This window comes from Ornithodoros turicata, chromosome 5 (assembly GCF_037126465.1).
Source record: "Ornithodoros turicata isolate Travis chromosome 5, ASM3712646v1, whole genome shotgun sequence".
In the NCBI taxonomy this organism is placed as follows: Eukaryota; Metazoa; Arthropoda; class Arachnida; order Ixodida; family Argasidae; genus Ornithodoros; species Ornithodoros turicata.
Genome location: NC_088205.1, coordinates 48,955,736 through 48,973,789, shown reverse-complemented (window position 1 = coordinate 48,973,789; position 18,054 = coordinate 48,955,736). Strand labels below are relative to the sequence as shown.

General features: G+C 45.0%; 1 protein-coding gene and 3 long non-coding RNA genes across 4 annotated transcripts in view; 1 reads left to right on the top strand and 3 right to left on the bottom strand.

Annotated features, from left to right (window-relative positions):
* The window catches only part of LOC135394443 (cytoplasmic dynein 2 heavy chain 1-like), a 156,271-nt gene that overhangs the window by 41,784 nt on the left and 96,433 nt on the right, over positions 1–18,054 (top strand). The gene's annotated exons all lie outside the window — the stretch shown is intronic.
* LOC135394447 (uncharacterized) lies at positions 3,902–9,246 on the bottom strand. The gene is made up of 3 exons (XR_010422906.1): positions 9,217–9,246; positions 7,887–8,046; positions 3,902–3,954 (listed from the first exon to the last, which is right to left on the bottom strand). It is a non-coding gene; the product is annotated as an uncharacterized LOC135394447 (long non-coding RNA).
* Positions 9,384–9,953, bottom strand: LOC135394445 (uncharacterized). Its single transcript, XR_010422904.1, has 4 exons — positions 9,898–9,953; positions 9,765–9,827; positions 9,630–9,692; positions 9,384–9,419 (listed from the first exon to the last, which is right to left on the bottom strand). It is a non-coding gene; the product is annotated as an uncharacterized LOC135394445 (long non-coding RNA).
* On the bottom strand, positions 10,185–10,737 carry LOC135394446 (uncharacterized). The gene is made up of 4 exons (XR_010422905.1): positions 10,715–10,737; positions 10,629–10,657; positions 10,356–10,403; positions 10,185–10,269 (listed from the first exon to the last, which is right to left on the bottom strand). It is a non-coding gene; the product is annotated as an uncharacterized LOC135394446 (long non-coding RNA).

The window sequence follows — 18,054 nt, the reverse complement described above, 5'->3', positions numbered from 1 at the left end:
TGTAGGTACCTCCGGTTTTGACCGCCCAGTTTCACGTGCATCGCATTCACCGTACGTTTGGTCTTTCAACGTTAATTGTAGTGTGGGATTTATACCGTATTCAAGTAATTTCCATGTTTTCGACGTTGACAAACCTGTAAATTGCACCTGGCAGAGAAGAAAAAACCGCAACCAAACTTCGACGGACCTACATAATGGCGGCGATTTCACTTTTTCAAAGCTACTGCCCTCTGAGGGATGACGTCAGTGGATAAATTCTATAGGTTTGGGTTAGCCGGTTGATCCCTGCGGCCGACTGACGCACGTGGAAGCAGAGAGTCGAAGCGAACCTGAACTCGAACAGAAAACCGTTATTAACCGTTATTTTTGGCCGAACCGGAACTGAACCGAAACAGTCGACATCATTTTGGAGGTAAATCGAAACTGAACCGTTACAAACATACCGGTAACCGGTTCAAATAAGGGTTCATACGGAACTATGGGCGGAACTTTGCATTTGTGCATGAAAATAAAAACTACTTGTTTTCGTCTTTTTCTTCTTTGATTAGCTTCGTAGCCTTCCCCAGTAAACCAGATATGTCCAAAGGATATCCTGCGGATATACGGTATCTGATGTTCCAATGTCTCAGGGATATCTGGAAACGCCCCGTTTACATACGTGGGATATCCTGGGGATCAGGGTTTCTTCCTCATTTTGTGATCCTGAGGAAGTCCCAAATATATCCATTCTCGATTTTTGGGTCAGAATAGGACATCCATTGTTCCTCCTGTGGACCTCTAGTTTTTTCATGTTGAAGGCAATCTTCCAAGCCAATGTACTGGTTCAGGTTTGTTTTATTTGTACCTTTTTGTAGTGACACTGACTCCTGACAGGCACTCCATGAATAAAAGGGAAAAAAAGCAGATCTGAAGTAGGTATGTATATGTAAAGCATGACTTGGGAGTCTCATATATATATATATATATACAGGGTGGGTCATGTAACGTGGCATTTGACCTTTGTAAGAAAACGTCGCAACAGAAAAATATGGGATAAGCTGCTGCATTCCGGCCATTAAATTTGCCACCTACTAAAAATAATTTTGGCATGTAATTGATATCAATTAATTTTTAATAAATAAATTAATTAACTAATTAATTAATTAGTAATAAATGAATAAATAAATTAATAATAAATTAATTGAACTCTGAAATTTGCCTAGTGAATGTAACCTTGTTCTTGCTAAATCAGATAGACCGTGGTTGGATTAGCCAAGCCCACCGCAAAATACCATTCGTAGTACAGTGGTTATGTCCAGAAAAGTTGTCCGAAGATTGAGGTTTAGTTGCGCATATTTCAGCAACGCATTAAGTCAGCCGCAAAACAGCGCCGTGAGAGGGTATACCACTCTCTTCCTGATCGACAGAGCAACTGAAAAATAAGGCAACGGTAGCTTTCGCATCCAGCAATCAGAAACCCGCTTATCTGCATATACGCGGCGTCTCTTGTTCCTTTTCCTCCCACCAGCTCCGGTGGCGCAGCGGTAACGCGTGCGCTTGGAGACTGGGAGGTCCGCGGTTCGAATCCGCGGGCCGGCTGTGCCGTCTGAGGTTTTTCCTGGGTTTCCCTCAGATGTGTAATAGGCGTATGCCGGCACAGTTCCCCTGAAGTCGGCCCATGGACGCAGCTATCCTCCCCCCGAGCGGATTCCGCCCGGTCTTCCACTTCACCCTTTCCTCTCCACCATCTTTCCCTTCCCAAGAAACATGCCGCCTAATCAGGCAGGCAGACCTCTCGGGCTCCTCCCAACGACACTCCTCCTCCTCCTTTTCCTCCTTATCTGCAGCTGCTCTGTCAGGTGGATAGTGATATGCCTTCCTCATGCCGCTGTTTGGCGGCAGACTTAGTACGCTGCTGACAAACGTGCAAATAAAAACCTAAATTTTCGGACGACTTTAGTGGACATAACCGCCGTACTACATAACATATTTTGCGGTTGGTTTGGCTAATTCAACCACGGTCTATCTGATTTAGCAAGAAAAACGTTACATTGACTAGGCAAGTTTCCTAGTTCAATTTAAAAAATTCATGTATTTCAATTAAAAGTCGTTAAAAGTAATTTTAGTAGGTGGCAAATTGAATGACTGGAAGGTATCCGCTTACCCCATATTTTTCTGTTGAGCCGTTTTCTTACACAGGTCAAATGACACGTACATGACGCACCCTGTATATATATGCATAAAAAATAAAGCATATGCATACACTGGAAAGTAGGTATAGGTGATATATAAATTAAAGCATTTGACTAGGATATGACAAACATGTATGATAAAAACGATAAGGATCTACAAAGACACACATGTTGGCGAGCAGGGTTTGGATTCGGCAACAAGGAGCCTTGCTCGAGACCCCACAATAATACATAAACTCTAAAACTGGAATAAAAGAAACGTAAAAGAATGCTTGGCCTAAGCACAGAATTGCTGCCGGAATTCCTGAGGGAAAGCAATGTGGAGCAGAGACACAAGGCATATTGCAAAGTCTACAACAAAAATGTGATTCTGACTACATCAACGATGCCAATGTACAGGGCGTCCCAGCTCACATGGACCAAACCTTAAAAAAGATGGAACGCATCTGCACGGACCAAACTGCCCATAGACTGCCGTACACTGCAATACTTTATTAAATGTGCCAAGCTAATTAGTTATGGATAACTCATTTGCTAATTTTAGAGCCTAGGAATAAAGTTGTGGAGAAACATCCAACAGAGTTGATTCCGCCAACCTATGTCTTGCTCAGACTTTTTGACGCAGCTTACGAAATTGGAAAATGTGCCATACAACCACCCGCACACACAGCCCTCAATCATGTGCTGAGAAATGAACTGTCTTCAGCTTATCTGGGCTTGGAGTGGAGAGACAGCTGCTGACAACTCATTTAAGGAACCGGAACATGGTTTCTTTATCATGCACTTGATGGCTGTACAACCGAAACACAGCAGAGCTGTGCCTGGAGGTCGTTATGTGGTATGATTTTGTATCTTGAGCGCTTTATTCTAGCAGTAAAAAATATCTATGCCAGTAATTATTAATAATTAATCAGTATTAATAAGTATTAGTATTCAGTATTGGTAATCATGTTTTTCAACACTCTCTACACCTTTGCAGTCTGCCCTAAATGAGTAATTAGAAAGTTAGAAAATTAACTGTGCATAACTAAGCGGCTGGGAACATAAAATAAAATTCAGAGGTTGTGACCAGAAGTGTTCCCACAAACTGTAGCCCACCAACTGTTCTATCCATGTAGAGCTCTCCATATTTTTTAGGCTTGGCTTATGTTAGCTGGGACACGCTCTGTGTGCCTTGCGCACAACAATAGGGAATGTAAAACACAAATTGCACAAGGTGGAATACGAATAGAAAATGAAGACTAGCCTGAGCACAGGGTGGCTGCTGTAGAGTAAAACACAATTATGCAACATGAAGGTTACAGTGTTATAGTTAGTGAACAAGTGAACCAGAAAACGTTAACGAAATAACCAAGTGAACCATTACTGTTGACCACGAAGACAAACCGCAAACCACATACATATGAATGCAAATGGGCAATGACACGCACATTAGAATGCACATTCCCGAAGCGTAGAAGAATGTCATAACAAATTTCAAGGGGCTAAGAGGAAGCAAAATGGGTAAGGCACAGGAAACTGATTTTCGCCTCAAAATACAGGAATGTAAAAATAGTACAGTCCAAATTCAAACATTTCACACAGTGTGCCAAGGTCCAGATGCCACCGAAATGAGGCTGCACTCAGTGGTTTTGGTGTGGATAGCGAAGGTGATGATGCTGAACAGAAGAGAATTAACTTTCGCTCAGAAGTGAACCCAAGAGGTGAGCCATGCCATTTGACCCTTGCAGTTGGACTCCCCTTTTAAGCTTGGACGTGCACGTGACTACCAAGGAGTGTCGACCTGAAAATAAAAACTAGTTTAAGAAAGCATAGCAGTCATCTGGAAAGAGAAATTTTATATTGCTTTTCTAGTGCACTAATGGCTACTGATTTCCGCTGCCAAGAGGTGGACACACAGCTGCGCTAATGGGTGCTTCTTTAAGTCCTGCAGAATTTTTATGTTGAGACTATGAAAGTTGAGTGGATACTGTTCCCACAGGTGGGTTACATGGCCTTGCGTAAAACATCTGAGGGGTATTTTGTGAGTGCAGTTTATGAATGAAAGTTACGAATCGTTTTAGTTAGTGCTTTTCTGGGAAAGCTGACATCCTCATTTAAATACATCTCGTTTTCGAAAAGTTTTGATACCTGCTCATAGCCCGCGGGTTTGCCGTATCCCACATATAAGACCTAAACTATTGTGAAGCTGCACATATGCAGGAAGTGCAAGGCTCACTGCCGGATGATCACGTGCGGTGACTCAACTATACTCGTGTTCAACTTAAGGAAAAGAAATCTAGTCCGTCATCTACATATGCCGTTGGAGATAAGGAGACAATAGCGCGCCAGGAGAAACACTGCAGCGCCGCCATGAGGGAGGGCTCACGTAGTGTCATGCAGCCAGTTTTAACAGTCAATATGGAAGCAGAGTGAGTGTGATGGACTACATCATTTGGCAAAGGAGGGAGAGTGATGTCTCTGTGCCCTGCCATCCTATCTGCGGCGCAGTAATATTTGAGAGCCCCCTGACAGACAAGATTTCTTTTCTTTCTTAAAGGAGCATGGAAGTGACATTTAACATGACTCGAAACCCTGCTTCATCTGTGAAGCTGTCCAGAAGGAGTCACCATGCAAAATATTTTAGCTCTACAGTGTGCTGTCACTGTGCAATAAAATATATAAAGACAGTCGGAAAAAGCAGTTGCGGACGAGAGACACGAGCCCCGTATGACGTAGAAGCTGCTCAGGGCCTTCTTTCTTCGTTTTTTCTTCCGGGTCACCCGCGGCTTACCGAGGCTTGAGCTGTGCCGTTGCACGTCACGTGGCGGAACCCGTGGTACTGCCGGAACTGGTACCGGAACCCGTGGTACGTCACGTCGTCTTCTCCTTCGCCGATGCACTCTTTGGATGTGGAGAGGGCTTTTTAAAGGTGTGCAGAACACAGCCTTGCGCACGCTCTGTAGGTTACTTGCGCTCATCGTTCTTTCGCCGGAGCTCATTTTATTCGTTGCAGAAGACATCGCAGCAAAAAACAAAACATATTTCGGCAGTCACTTTCATGCTCCTTTAAGTTGAACATGACAAAGGAAAAAATGCTGCAGCTAAAACAGCATTCCGTATATGGCTTAACCAGCCAGGCTCCCTAGCCTTTCAAAATGACCATTACCAGCTCAACAAGCAGCATGCACATTTCTTCACGGGTGAAGGCCAATTAACACAATCTTAAACAACAGCAGGGTAATTTCACGCAGAATCAGGTAGGGTGGTCCGGCTGGCCTCCCGGATTTTTTTCTTTCGAACATATATCGACACCTAGTTCCTACGAAGTATACTGGCATTGAAAGCAGTTGAATATAGTTGGTAGTTATTTTTTAATTAATTATCATTCATATGTGAATGTGTCGACCACAGCGCTTCCTAGGAAGTTTGACGCCATGTATCTTCATAACCACTCAACATATTCAGGTGATTTTTTTTCACGTGCTGTCAGTGGTGTGTCGCATTGTATCCTAGGTTCTTAAGATTCTGTGGTCTGCGTTTGTCCAGCTATGAAGTCGAAGCTTCCTCATTTGTAAAATTTTGCACTTTTTCGGCATCTCACTGATCTTTCAATTGTGATACCGAAAAGTAATTTGTATCATTGTGTTCGTCTTGAAATGTCCGTTCTTCTCCTAGCAAGCACGTCACTGTGTGAGGGGCGGTCTACGGAAAATGTGTTAATTCAACAGCGTGCTTCCCATATACTGCCATGCGTGACGTCGTTCATATTTCTCACAAACGCTGCTCATGACGACTCAAAAGAGCACATCATGGATGGGCGAAGTGACGTTTCAGAGGTGCAAAGTACCCCGCAGTGTCATCTGAGTAAAGGCCGCAGCAACAGGTAATGCTGTTCTGCTTTTCCTGGAGCTAACTGAAAAGCGCACTCTTGTGTGAAATAAAGGCAAAATAGGGCTTCGAGAACAGTTACTGAATAAACCACATCAAGTTTGAAGAGAAAAAAATTACACACTGTACAGAAACATGATATATGTGACTTCTGTGTGGGAGAAAGAAGGTACAGTTTGTGACTGATAAAGTCCGAAGAGGACTGCAGATGCGCCAAAGAAAGTTTAAGACTCTCTGCCAACGCCATTGAAACCTGTAAAAAGAATGACGGGGACCTTTTTTCACGCTACGAAAAATTCTGGGGATATTTATGGTTGGAGGAAAATCGGTCCATTGCATCAACAATTACCTACATGTCGGATAGGGCAGTTGCCCATTTCAAGAATCTGTACAGGTTGTACAAACTTTTAAATACAAAGTATGGGACATAAAAGTGGGTGTTCACTGCAACGGGGCATGACTAGAGTGCATGCGACGGAGTCGGAGGGGTTATTAGGCAAAACGGCAAGCGCTGCACAGTCTTTAGCTGTTGCTGCACCTTTTTCTGTGAAGTCGCTGCAGGGATACTTAGCACCTCTGAATCGTAACTTCGCCCATCTCTCAAGCAACTTTTTCTTTGATGTGCTATTTTGATTCATCAACAGCAAAGTTTGTGAGAAATATGAACGGCGCCACGAATGGGAATATACAGGGTGTTTATTTATATATAGTTCAACAAAATGCTTTGTTGGGCTAGTTGGTAATTCATTGCTAGACCGGGAAAAAACACAGCGCGAAAACGACAACCACGGGAGGAACATAAGACACACACGGGCGCTTATTCCAACTAAACTTTACTGCACTGAAGGGTGCGCAGCTACAGGCAAGAAACAGGAAAGAGCAAAAAAGGAAAAGCAGGTAGATAAGAACAACCAAAGCAACTTAAAAAGTTTTACTAGACAATCTAGTTCTTCGCCTGTTCAAGTAACCGCCTCTCACCCGAGGCAAGCGAGACAGATGTATCGCTGATACAGAGAGAACCTTTCTTCCCGATAAAGAATGCCTCCAAAAGTTCACGGGCAAACTTATCTCTGCTTCTGCCCAGAATCCTAATTGACTTAAAATCGGGGGTACATTTGCTTTTTTTACAGTGAGTGGGTAGGTGCAATTTGTCCATACTTTTTAACGATCTTTCGTGCTCCCTAGCTCTATCATTGATGCATCTACCTGTCTGTCCGATGTAAACTCTACCACAGGAGAGGGGAATTTCGTACACGACACTTACGCGACATTCCACGTAAGGCGACAAGGTAAAAAACATATGTCGACTTACGTGGAATGGCGCGTTAAGTGTCGTGTACGAAATTCCCCTCTCCTGTGGTAGAGTTTACATCGGACAGACAGGTAGATGCATCAATGAGGGGCGAAATCTTTTGATCAAATGTACATGGACCCCTCTAGCAATCCAAGGTACTGAAGAAAACCAAAGACAAAGACGAACGATCCCGCAATTACAGCTCTAAAAAAATGCTGTTGTAGCATCTAAAAATGTTAAAAATGGCTAGAAATTCAATAGAGCCGATTTTAGAAGATAGTATTTTAGAAGATAGGACAGGACAGAGGAAGGACGCAGATGAGCTGTTTATTCTCCAAAGGTTGATTCCATCCCGTGGTAAGCGACCTTGGCACCATTTTCTCTGCTGACATAACATTCAATATCGATAAAAAGGCAGGCAACCCCAAAAATGTTGCATTTAGGGTTTATAGGCAAATACCTAAAAATCCGGAGACACATAAAATCATGAGATACACGTGCCAAAAAAGCGCCATCACAAGAACAATGGTGAATTTATGTTGGGTACTTACGCAAAATGATGTTGACCGTCTTAAGATCCCTGAACCTCTCCTTTCCTTTGTTACCTAGCCAACTGTACAGCATTCCCAGGTTATTGGTTAGGAGGTGGCAGAGCATGCGCTTGACGGCCATTTTGCAGGTGCTTCCACCCAGCTGTGCTAGCTCAACAACCTGAAACAAATAAGGAAATCATACGTTAGGTGCAAACAAGTCCCTCCCTCCTCAAAAAAAGAACGATACACAGGGAGACATTGTGTTTTGACAACAAGTTTTGTTTAAGCATCCCAGTTTAATAGATAGAATGGCATAGATGCAGGCTAGTGGGTGGATAATCTCCATTGATAGGCAAGCCTGAGTGATGGGCAGGACACGTAAACACAAAATGAAGGCTCAAAACCAGCAAGAGATTTAATCGATAATAAGGAACTTCAAGAACACGTAGAGGGTGCGTGGGATGCAGAGAGAGGGGAGTAGGGAATTGAGGATAAAGTAAGTTGAAAGAAGGTCACAGGAGGTGTCTGAAGGACGGGTGGATACAAACAGAAAGCACACTAATACTAGTGCCGAGATTCAGTATTGCCAATGCTTCTCTCAAAAGACGTTCTCCCCTGTCCCAGACGGCGGTACTGGCGTGGGAACCGGACAGGCGAAAACGTCTTTTGACTGGCATCACTGGCTGCCTTAGTAGACACTGTTGTAACTCAGCTCGCTTAACGCAACACAAGCACCACTCGCACACCCAGTAGTGTCAGACGTCGAGGGTTCTGCTCTCTGCTTCCATGCACCCATTTGAAATCAGAGCATGAGAGCAGACAAGCATCCGTGGGCTCGAGTGACATATATTTAGTTGAGCGAGGCAAACAAGGCGGTGCAGGCGTTTGGCTATGCGGATTGATGGTGCCCTACAGATTTGGAAATACCTTTTATTTTTACAGCGTTAATATGACTTTGTATTAATGTGTGATGGACGACACAGTCAGATACGCAAGTGAGCCGTGTAGCGAGCCGGAGAAACAGGTACCGGGCATCCCGGACATGCAGATTTAAAAGGAACCGATAAAGCGTGCTCCCGTTGTAAACTTTTATAGATGTGATATGACTGTGTATTATTAAAAAAAAAGCTTGAGTGGTGGGGGCTTCACGTTTACCCTGCCCGGACAGAAGCCCGCCTCGAGACGGCTGTGCCTCCAACACATGAGGGCCACTATAATTTCCCACTTGTACGGATGCAACATTGTCCTGTAAACAATGCAGGCCTGGATGTGGAACGCACACAAGAAATGCAAAAAAAGCACAACCCAATACAGAGTGTCACAGAGAACAAGGCCAGATAATGCGTACCAGCTTTTTCTCGGTTTCAGATGTGAGTCCGTTTTCAAATTCTTGCAGCTGCTCGATGAAGTCAAGTGGCTTCGGAACAACGAAGGCGTCGTCTGCTACTACAGCAGCAATCTTTGAAGGCACAAGGCTATGAAGAACGTCATGTTGTTGCTGCTGGTTGAGTCTAATAATGTTTAGCATACGGAGCACTTGACGTTGGAATTCTGCAAATAGTGAAGGAGTCCACCTTACTGTGTAATAATTTCATCAAAAAACAAGAAATCACTAGCTGGCAGAATAAACCTGCCTGTACAGCTGCTGTTTTCTTACCACCATCGTATAATGTGAATTGTTCATGCAAAAACAGAAGTTATAATGCGACAGTTGAAGACAGATTCACTGTGGGTAATGAATGTCCACAAACGAATATATACCATGTAGGGGCATTGGTCTTTCCTCTATGGTGGGAACAACAGGCTGTACAGTCTCACTTCGAGCTGCAATGCAGAGTATGACAGGTGAAGATGAGAATTCACTATGCTACAGAATGTCCACAAATGAATACATACAACGCCGGGGCAGTGGTCTCTCCTCCATGCTGGTCGCCAAGGGGTGCATGGTCTCACTTTGTGCTGCAATGCCGAATATGACAAGTGAAGATGAAAATTCACTATACCAGAATGTCTACAAACGAATACATACCACGTAGGGGCATTGACCTTTCATCTGTGCTGCGCACAGAGGGCTGCACAGTCTCACTTCGTGCTGCAATGCCGAATATGACAGCTGAAGATGAAAATTGGCTATACTAGAATGTCCACAAACGAATACATACAACGCCGGGGCAGTGGTCTATCATCCATGCTGGTCGCTGAGGAGTGCATGGTCTCACTTCGTGCTGAAATGTCGAATATGACAGCTATTCTCGCTTTTTCTCAGCATGCAATATTTAAACCTGTTCTCAACCTATGTGAGACGACCTACCAACAGAAATATCATCACTTTCCATGCCAGATGGAGATGGTACTGCAAGGGGCACAGGAGTGTGTGCTGGTGTTCCTGTGCGACAATCATCTATAGGATGAATACCGTATAGGGATGAATACCGTGGCAGCAAATTTCAGTAAATTATCAGTATTTTTCCTGAATAATTCACACACCTGCATCGCTTGAAATGTCCGATCTTGGAGAGCGCCGCGAGGATGGCCCTGCAGCATTATGAAAAGTTTACTTTATTAACTTACACTTGCATTAAATAATAAATTTTGGACCGGCCCCCTCGAGCAGCATCTTATATTACGTGTGCAGCACAGCCACGTGGAAATTTTTTTCATATTTATTGTTGGATCTAATATTTATTGTGGCAATTAGCAACCGCAATACTGCTGCCGTATATGCCGCGGAGTTCACAGACTTATATTTCACAAACTTACTGCAGTATCCTTCCACGGATGTGTGGTAGCTGTAATGATTTCTTTTTAAATTGATGCAAGACATGAAGATTGGCTGAGCAACTTACCAGACAGATGTTCACCTTGCCTCGTCGTGGCCTGTGTAAGGTATTAGGTGTCACACTTGAAGCATGCACTGAGTAGCGAATACCTTTAGCAGCCAAGATAAAGATCCCGGGCACAGGTGGGAAGTCGTCTTCACTTTCGATTACTCTTGGCACCCTCCTTCTCTTTGCCGGAACATCCGAGTTCATGTCTGAGGTTAATCCAGAAATAGGGAGCTTCAACCTTGCATCACGGTACGACACTGAAATTTGATGACATGAGAACATTCACATCAACTGTACATCACTGCTAGGTGCTTAACCCACCGAATATTCCTTTAACTTGTGCGTTGTATTCGGCACAGTCCATCCCCGGGGGAGACCCCTTCTTAACCATTCGCACCACTTTATTTGATGGCCGATTTGGCCACAGGCACTTGTTCCCACGGATCCATGAACATGGGACGACTTCAACTTCCTTGGTTTCAACGAACTCAACAATAGCGTATTGCATCTGTAAGACAGTCCTCAACATGTGCTGACTGTATGCAAGTATGAATAAGCCTGTAGTCTCCAATGCACAAGCTAGTCCCCAAATCATGTATAGCAATAGAACACGTTACAAATGGACCAGAGGCAGAATGACGCTTCCACTCATGCGAGGGAGTTGAACAACCTTGCGGACTGTTTCTAACGGCCATGCTTTTAGCTCAGATGGATGAGATGCAATCACAATGCAAAGTGATGATGATGGCAGTGGTTTATCCAACAGATCGCACCGTGTCATGCGTTCACGGCCAATCACGCAAGGTTGCCTGGATGACCGCAGTACTGCAAAGTTGACAATCTGAACTATCATGCAACAGCTATCAGCTCCTGTGCATGTAAGCATGAAGTCAGAAAGCTTTACAGCACTATATTGCGGCGGGGAGCAGGATGCAAGCAGTGGACCGCGATTATGAAGCCCCCTGAACTCTGTGTTGTTACTGTTGTTTAGCGGCTGCGGAGTTCTATCAAGTTGCATTTCCTTCAAGCGATTGTACAGCTGACTCAGTGGCGCCCCTGGTTTCTTCAGCATTCGCTTCAGTGCTTGCATATTATTTTCGAATGGAAAAGCGCTGAAGGAATCCAGGGGGCCGTACTCTTTCACATCATCTGCAAGGTGTAGTAGGCAGTGTAGATTGTAGGAGACAAAATGACTGCCATATAGATCTGCAAATGTTCCTACAAAATGTCCCAGCAATGATGCAGCGTGGTCACAGTGGCTGTGGCACAGGGATCCATTAGCAAAGATAGATAGGGCAGAGTGCAGCGTGAGAAAATGTATGTACAGTGGCTTGGGAAGCACCGATTCTAACACAACAGGGCCAGTGTATAAAAGGAAAAGCCTAAGTTCCGTAGCTTTCCACCTGTCGAGATCATCTAGGCATCTCTGCTTTCTGGCAAAGTCTCTTGGAATGTGATCTGCCATGGCAATGATCGCTTCTGTTATCATTGCCCTGTCCCTGGGGCCCAGACGGACCGATAATGGGCCACTAGTCCACAGCAGCAGCAATTTCCGTGTAACTCCCAGGCATATCAGATGCATATAATCACGGGGGACTTTCTTGATTATATCGATGGGCAAATCTGTTAATATTGACGTGCCCCGATGATGCTCTGGGTCCGCCTGCAGGCGAAAACTCTCATCTGTTCTCAGAGGTGCTGGTGCGGTAGAGTAACACATTCTATTCATTTCATGGTCACCTTCATCTGTGCACCTTGGACACACTGAATGTCCCATATGCCCCTTTGTGCACAGAACATAAGCACGAGCGGGTGCGTCACATATTAGAGAATGAAAGGTTACATGAACGACCTTGCCATTTATTGTAATGCCTTCACGAAGTAGATCCTGCAGTTCCTCAACAAAACGTTTCAAAAACTCATTTTGGGAAAGCGGTTTCGATCGTCCACAATAGGCGCCAACAAGAAATGGTGGGGAATTTTCACCTTTCACCAGACATTGGATGGGCCACATCTCAGTTTTTGAGCTTTTTGCTAAAGGAAGCCCGTCGATATTAAAGGAAAGCTCAACATGTGATGGCAAAACTGTTGTTTGACGTAAAGCGTCCTTGAGACCTGAGTTTAAGCTGAAATGACAATATTCACCAGGTGCCATACGAGATATCTGCCGGCCTGGATTTCGAGGAGTTCGCATCAGTGTTCGAGCATCCTTCGGCAGATCTTCGTAATAGGGATGCATGCGAAGTACTTTTAGCAGGGATGTCACAGAGGACAGCGCTATGTTATTGCGGATGGCCCATGACCTTAGACCTGTTTGAATATCACTCAAGTGATATCTTCTGCGTTCCTCAGAATTACTGCAGACAGAGCTGCCAGAGTCGCTCTCCGAACCTGCCCCACCAGCGTTGTGAAGTTCAAGATTAGGGCGGCCTTCAGAAGGCATATGCATCATTAGCTCGGGACCCGTCAGGGGTGTTGCAGCCTCGCTACTGTCGGTAGTACTGTCGCTAACATCATTCGAGGGATTACTTTGCTCTGCACAAAGCGGTGAATGTTCGCTATCTCCAGTGGACATCTGTGACAGCGTCTCTGCACTAGGCGGTGGACGGCCGTCCAGAATGAGTAGATCTGACTGCGCCTGGGAAGTTCCCGCTGTTTCACCCAATAGCGCCATCGTAGTACGAGTCCGCAATGAAGCCTTCTGATTAACATACTTTTGCCGGTGCTTTGGCATGCTTGAAGCGCAGTAGCGATATAATTTAACGCACGATAGCGCACTTAAGCCTATATACTTCTCGGTTGCAGTCTTGTGCATTCTGCCTCCAGTCATTCTGGGATGTACAGATGGCTATACAGAACCGCTGCCGCATTTTAGGTAGTCATCGTACTTACAGTAGTTGTTGATTGCTTTCAACGTACGGGTCATGAAATTCGCATCTGCCGCTGCACGCCGGTGTTACAGTTGCTCTTCGCGCGAACAAAGCAACAACCAGACTTGGCTTGGATCGGAGACCGGCCCGATTAATGACGATACGGCAGTGGCTCCATCTAGCACTGCAATGAATTTGCGAATCATTTATATGTTTTTGTTCGGAAAATAAAGCTCCGAATCAACTTATTGTGGTGACAAGCAGCCGTAAAAATAGAAGAACGAAGACGAAAGATAAGCGCTCACCTGAAGTACGCAACATGTGACAGAAGATCGCACGTGGGTGTGGGATTTATTGGCAGAAAAAAAAGAAAAAGAAAAGTGTAAAAAGGGCACGGGATGCTGTTTGCTGGTTTCACATACCGTGTGATGTGCATCAGCGGCGCACAATGATGCGCAACTGCTCGCGACACTGGATATTAGTGGGACATAGTATAGACGTCCACGGCAGGGCACATTTTTTACGACTGAAAACAGACCTACCAACGACACCTATGCGACATTCGGATGTCGGGGATGTCTGAGACAATTTCGGGACATCCGTGGGACATTGGTGGTTTACTGGGATCTTGATTGTCGAAAAAGTCGTGCCGTGCAGGAATGCTCTGGATTTTCTGGAGTCGCGAAATGACAACAACAAAGATGGTAACGTAAAACTTATGACTACTAATGTCTAAGACATACACATGAATATATATAAGGATTAGGGATCTACGACACGACAGTTTTCGGTAGTATTCACAAAGTGGCATATATTATATACAGGAAACGTGTCATTGAATTATAATTAAAAAAACTACGCCACCTAGAATCACGCGGTCAACGGCATTTGTTCTTATTAGGTTTTTGCCACCTCCTAATGTGAATGTCATGTACTCCAAGTTTAATTATGTAAATATTTGCGAACTGAACTCGGAAATTTGCCAAGTAAAGGTCACTTTTTTACCCCACAAATACGAAGAGCGTGCCGAATTCACTGTGTGCCGAACTCATGATAATTCACAGTGATATTCACGAGCTATCCCATCGGAAAAAATAGCCAAATATCATGCTTTCCGGAGCACCGGACCATAGCGCGCGATGACTTTTTGAGCGCAATCGCTCTCAGTGCGACGAAAGGAGGTTCCGAAGCCAGCTCACAGAGTGATAGTAGAAAAAGTAACAGTTCCTAAAATTGGGAGAGTGAAAGCATTATCCCAGCGAAAGTCGGACGTGATAAGCCGTGTCTGTTTTATCTCTTTCTGCGATGTCGTGGAGGGCTGGTCTTCCAGCCTCCTTACGTCGGACTGACAAAGATTGCGGTGAAAAATTCATCGTGCGCTATTCTGTGCGACCTCCGTAGAGCATGATGTTCGGCTATTTTTGCGATGAGATAGCTCCTGAATATGCCTGTCAATTATCATTAATTTGACTAAATTAGACACGGTCTTCACATTGGTGGGGTAAAAAAGTGACCTTTACTAGGCAAATTTCCGACTTAAGCTCGCAAAAATTTACATAATTAAACTTACGTTACACGACATTCACATGAAAAGGGGGCAAAAACCCAGTAAGAACAAATGCCATTGACCGCATGACTCTAGGTGGTATAATTTTTTATAATTATAATTCAATGACACGTTTTCTGGGACACCCTGTATAATATAGTAATCAGCCTCAGCTATGCAGGGTGTCCACACAGAACTGATCGCTGACACTAGCGCTTGTGAGCTTACGTAAGCCCCTTACAAAGTAAAGGGCCAGCCACCCTAATGCTGGTCAGAATTAAAAGTATGTACCAGGCTGGGATTCTTTCTGCATTCTGCAGTAAACATTGCGCATCATCTGTTGACCGTTTTGCTCTTATTGGAGCTCATCAGTCTGGTGTGTCGGCCAATGCCACGGCAGCCGCAAACGGTGGCCCCTTGCGAATCGCCATCATGACTCCCAATGATTCAATATCGCTGTCAATATATTGAATTCGTCACCTGACGAGTTCTGCTAGTCCCACAAAGGTCCCCTAAACGTGGGGTTCATTTTCTGTTGCTATTTTTGTATTAATCATTAAAAACCCGTCGTAAATGTTGTAACTCGAACGTCGCCATGCCAGTACTGGACAGCTGTTTCGGCCTTGTTGGGCCTCATCAACAGTACGCAGGCAGGCAAAGTTTGAGTGGATGGCGTCAGAAGGTCACGTAACACGTGATTCCTCCCGTCAGGGTGAGATAACTCACTCACTGAAAGCCCAGTGCAAAGCCATACAAGGAAAAAAATAGCCGGAGCTCTTTGGCTGCACGTATAGCATATGTTTGTAACTCAAACGTCGCCATGCCAGTACTGGACAGCTGTTTCGGCCTTGTTGGGCCTCATCAACAGTAGGCAGGCAGGCAACGTTTGAGTGGATGGCGTCAGAAGGTCACGTAACACGTGATTCCTCCCGTCAGGGTGAGATAACTCACTCACTGAAAGCCCAGTGCAAAGCCAGTGAAGTATACAAGGAAAAAAATAGCCAGAGCTCTTTGGCTGCACGTATAGCATATGTTTGTAACTCAAACGTCGCCATGCCAGTACTGGACAGCTGTTTCGGCCTTGTTGGGCCTCATCAACAGCACGCAGGCAGGCAACGTTTGAGTGGATGGCGTCAGAAGGTCACGTAACACGTGATTCCTCCCGTCAGGGTGAGATAACTCGCTCACTGAAAGCCCAGTGCAAAGCCAGCGAAGTACACAAGGAAAAAAATAGTCGGAGCTCTTTGGCTGCACGTATAGCATATGTTTGTAACTCAAACGTCGCCATGCCAGTACTGGACAGCTGTTTCGGCCTTGTTGGGCCTCATCAACAGTACGCAGGCAGGCAACGTTTGAGCGGATGGCGTCAGAAGGTGACGTAACACGTGATTCCTCCCGTCAGGGTGAGATAACTCACTTGTTCATTTCAGGGTATTAGCCGAAAATACTTCAGACGACATTCATAAGAGTGCCATTTCCTGACTTTACCCTGTATTACTTCAGAATATGCAGAAGTCACAATGCTGTAGTATATCCTGAAAGTATTGCAGTAGCGAAAATGGAAACTGTAACGAAAATACGACTGTACCCTCCCCTTCTGCAAATGTGCAACGAGGTAATCGAATATTTACAGCACGTGCTTCAAACCCGTGAGTAGGACTGTGTCGTAGAATTTGTACCGCTCACCGCAACTTTATTATTCCCCGATGTGCATTGAAAGTATGAACGCCTTAATTACAAGGTAAACGAAACACGGATCCACAACACAAGGCGGTGTTTTTTCTCCGTCCCCCCCCCCCCCATCTTACTTCTCCTCCTCTTCTTCTTCCTTCTGCTGCTTCGATAAGTGGCGGGAGTTAAATATTTCTTTCGGTAACAGCAGTGTAAAACGTCCTGTGTCCATCGCGGCGCGGGCCACCTCGATAGAGGATACCACAATTGTTGCAACATCTAGGAAAATGTAATGCTAAAGTCAGGTCCCCAAAGGTCGCCATTTTCCCATGTATTTGCTCCTATCCCGATGCGTGCAATGCCGGAGGCCGCCCTTAGATACCCCATTGTTACCAGACGTTGGCTTGCGTTTGATTGTAGCGCGCTAAAGATCCAGTTGAAGCACAATCCAAGCCAGGCCAAGTCACCCAAGGAGAAATGGGCGACTGCGCCTGCGGCGCCTGGTACAACAGGTACGATATGTGATGCACGCAGCCGTGCGCTAGATCCTTCCGATCGCTCAACACGTTTAAAAACGGGACCAAAAAGTGAAACACGACACAGAAGGTTGTTATACGCGTTTTATTTTGACATATAAAGACTAGATTCATTCGCAAAAACAACAAAAACATTTTGCCGCTAAACTTAGCGCGCTGAAGTGATCCGGAACGGCAAGAGTGGGGTATCTAGTTGCGGCCTTCTTCGTTGCAGGCTTTTCCGAGGTGAGTATGGGGGACCTGGCTAAAGTAATGTCATTGCTTGATAAATTAATGTTATTCGTAATGCATTACTAAGCATGAGGTCAGGTAATCAGTAATACATAACTTCACAAAACTGTAGCGAGTAAGGGTTGTGCGTTACAAGATCCAAGTAATAGTCCTTTGCCCGAAAACGTCATCATGACGTTGGTAGACAGACTAAAACCGAAACGAATCGGAAGGGGAGGGCTGGGTTCCACGAATGGGCACTTGTTCACTGCCTCCTATTCAAAGAAAAGTAGGACCGAAGGTTGCGTCCCTTTTGAGGGACCATCGTAATCCCCTCAAGACCGTGGCTTTCGGGCGCGACCCTGTTCGCCCCTAGCTTCTAGCGTAGTTCAACTCTGCCAAATAGGTGCCGCTGTCGAACACTGTGACGTCATTTGTTTACATACAGGGAGAGGTCTATTTCCACAACTCTGAGCAACAAGTGTGCTTCCCTCAAGCCAGTCCGCAGGTTGCAGAGGCCCTACC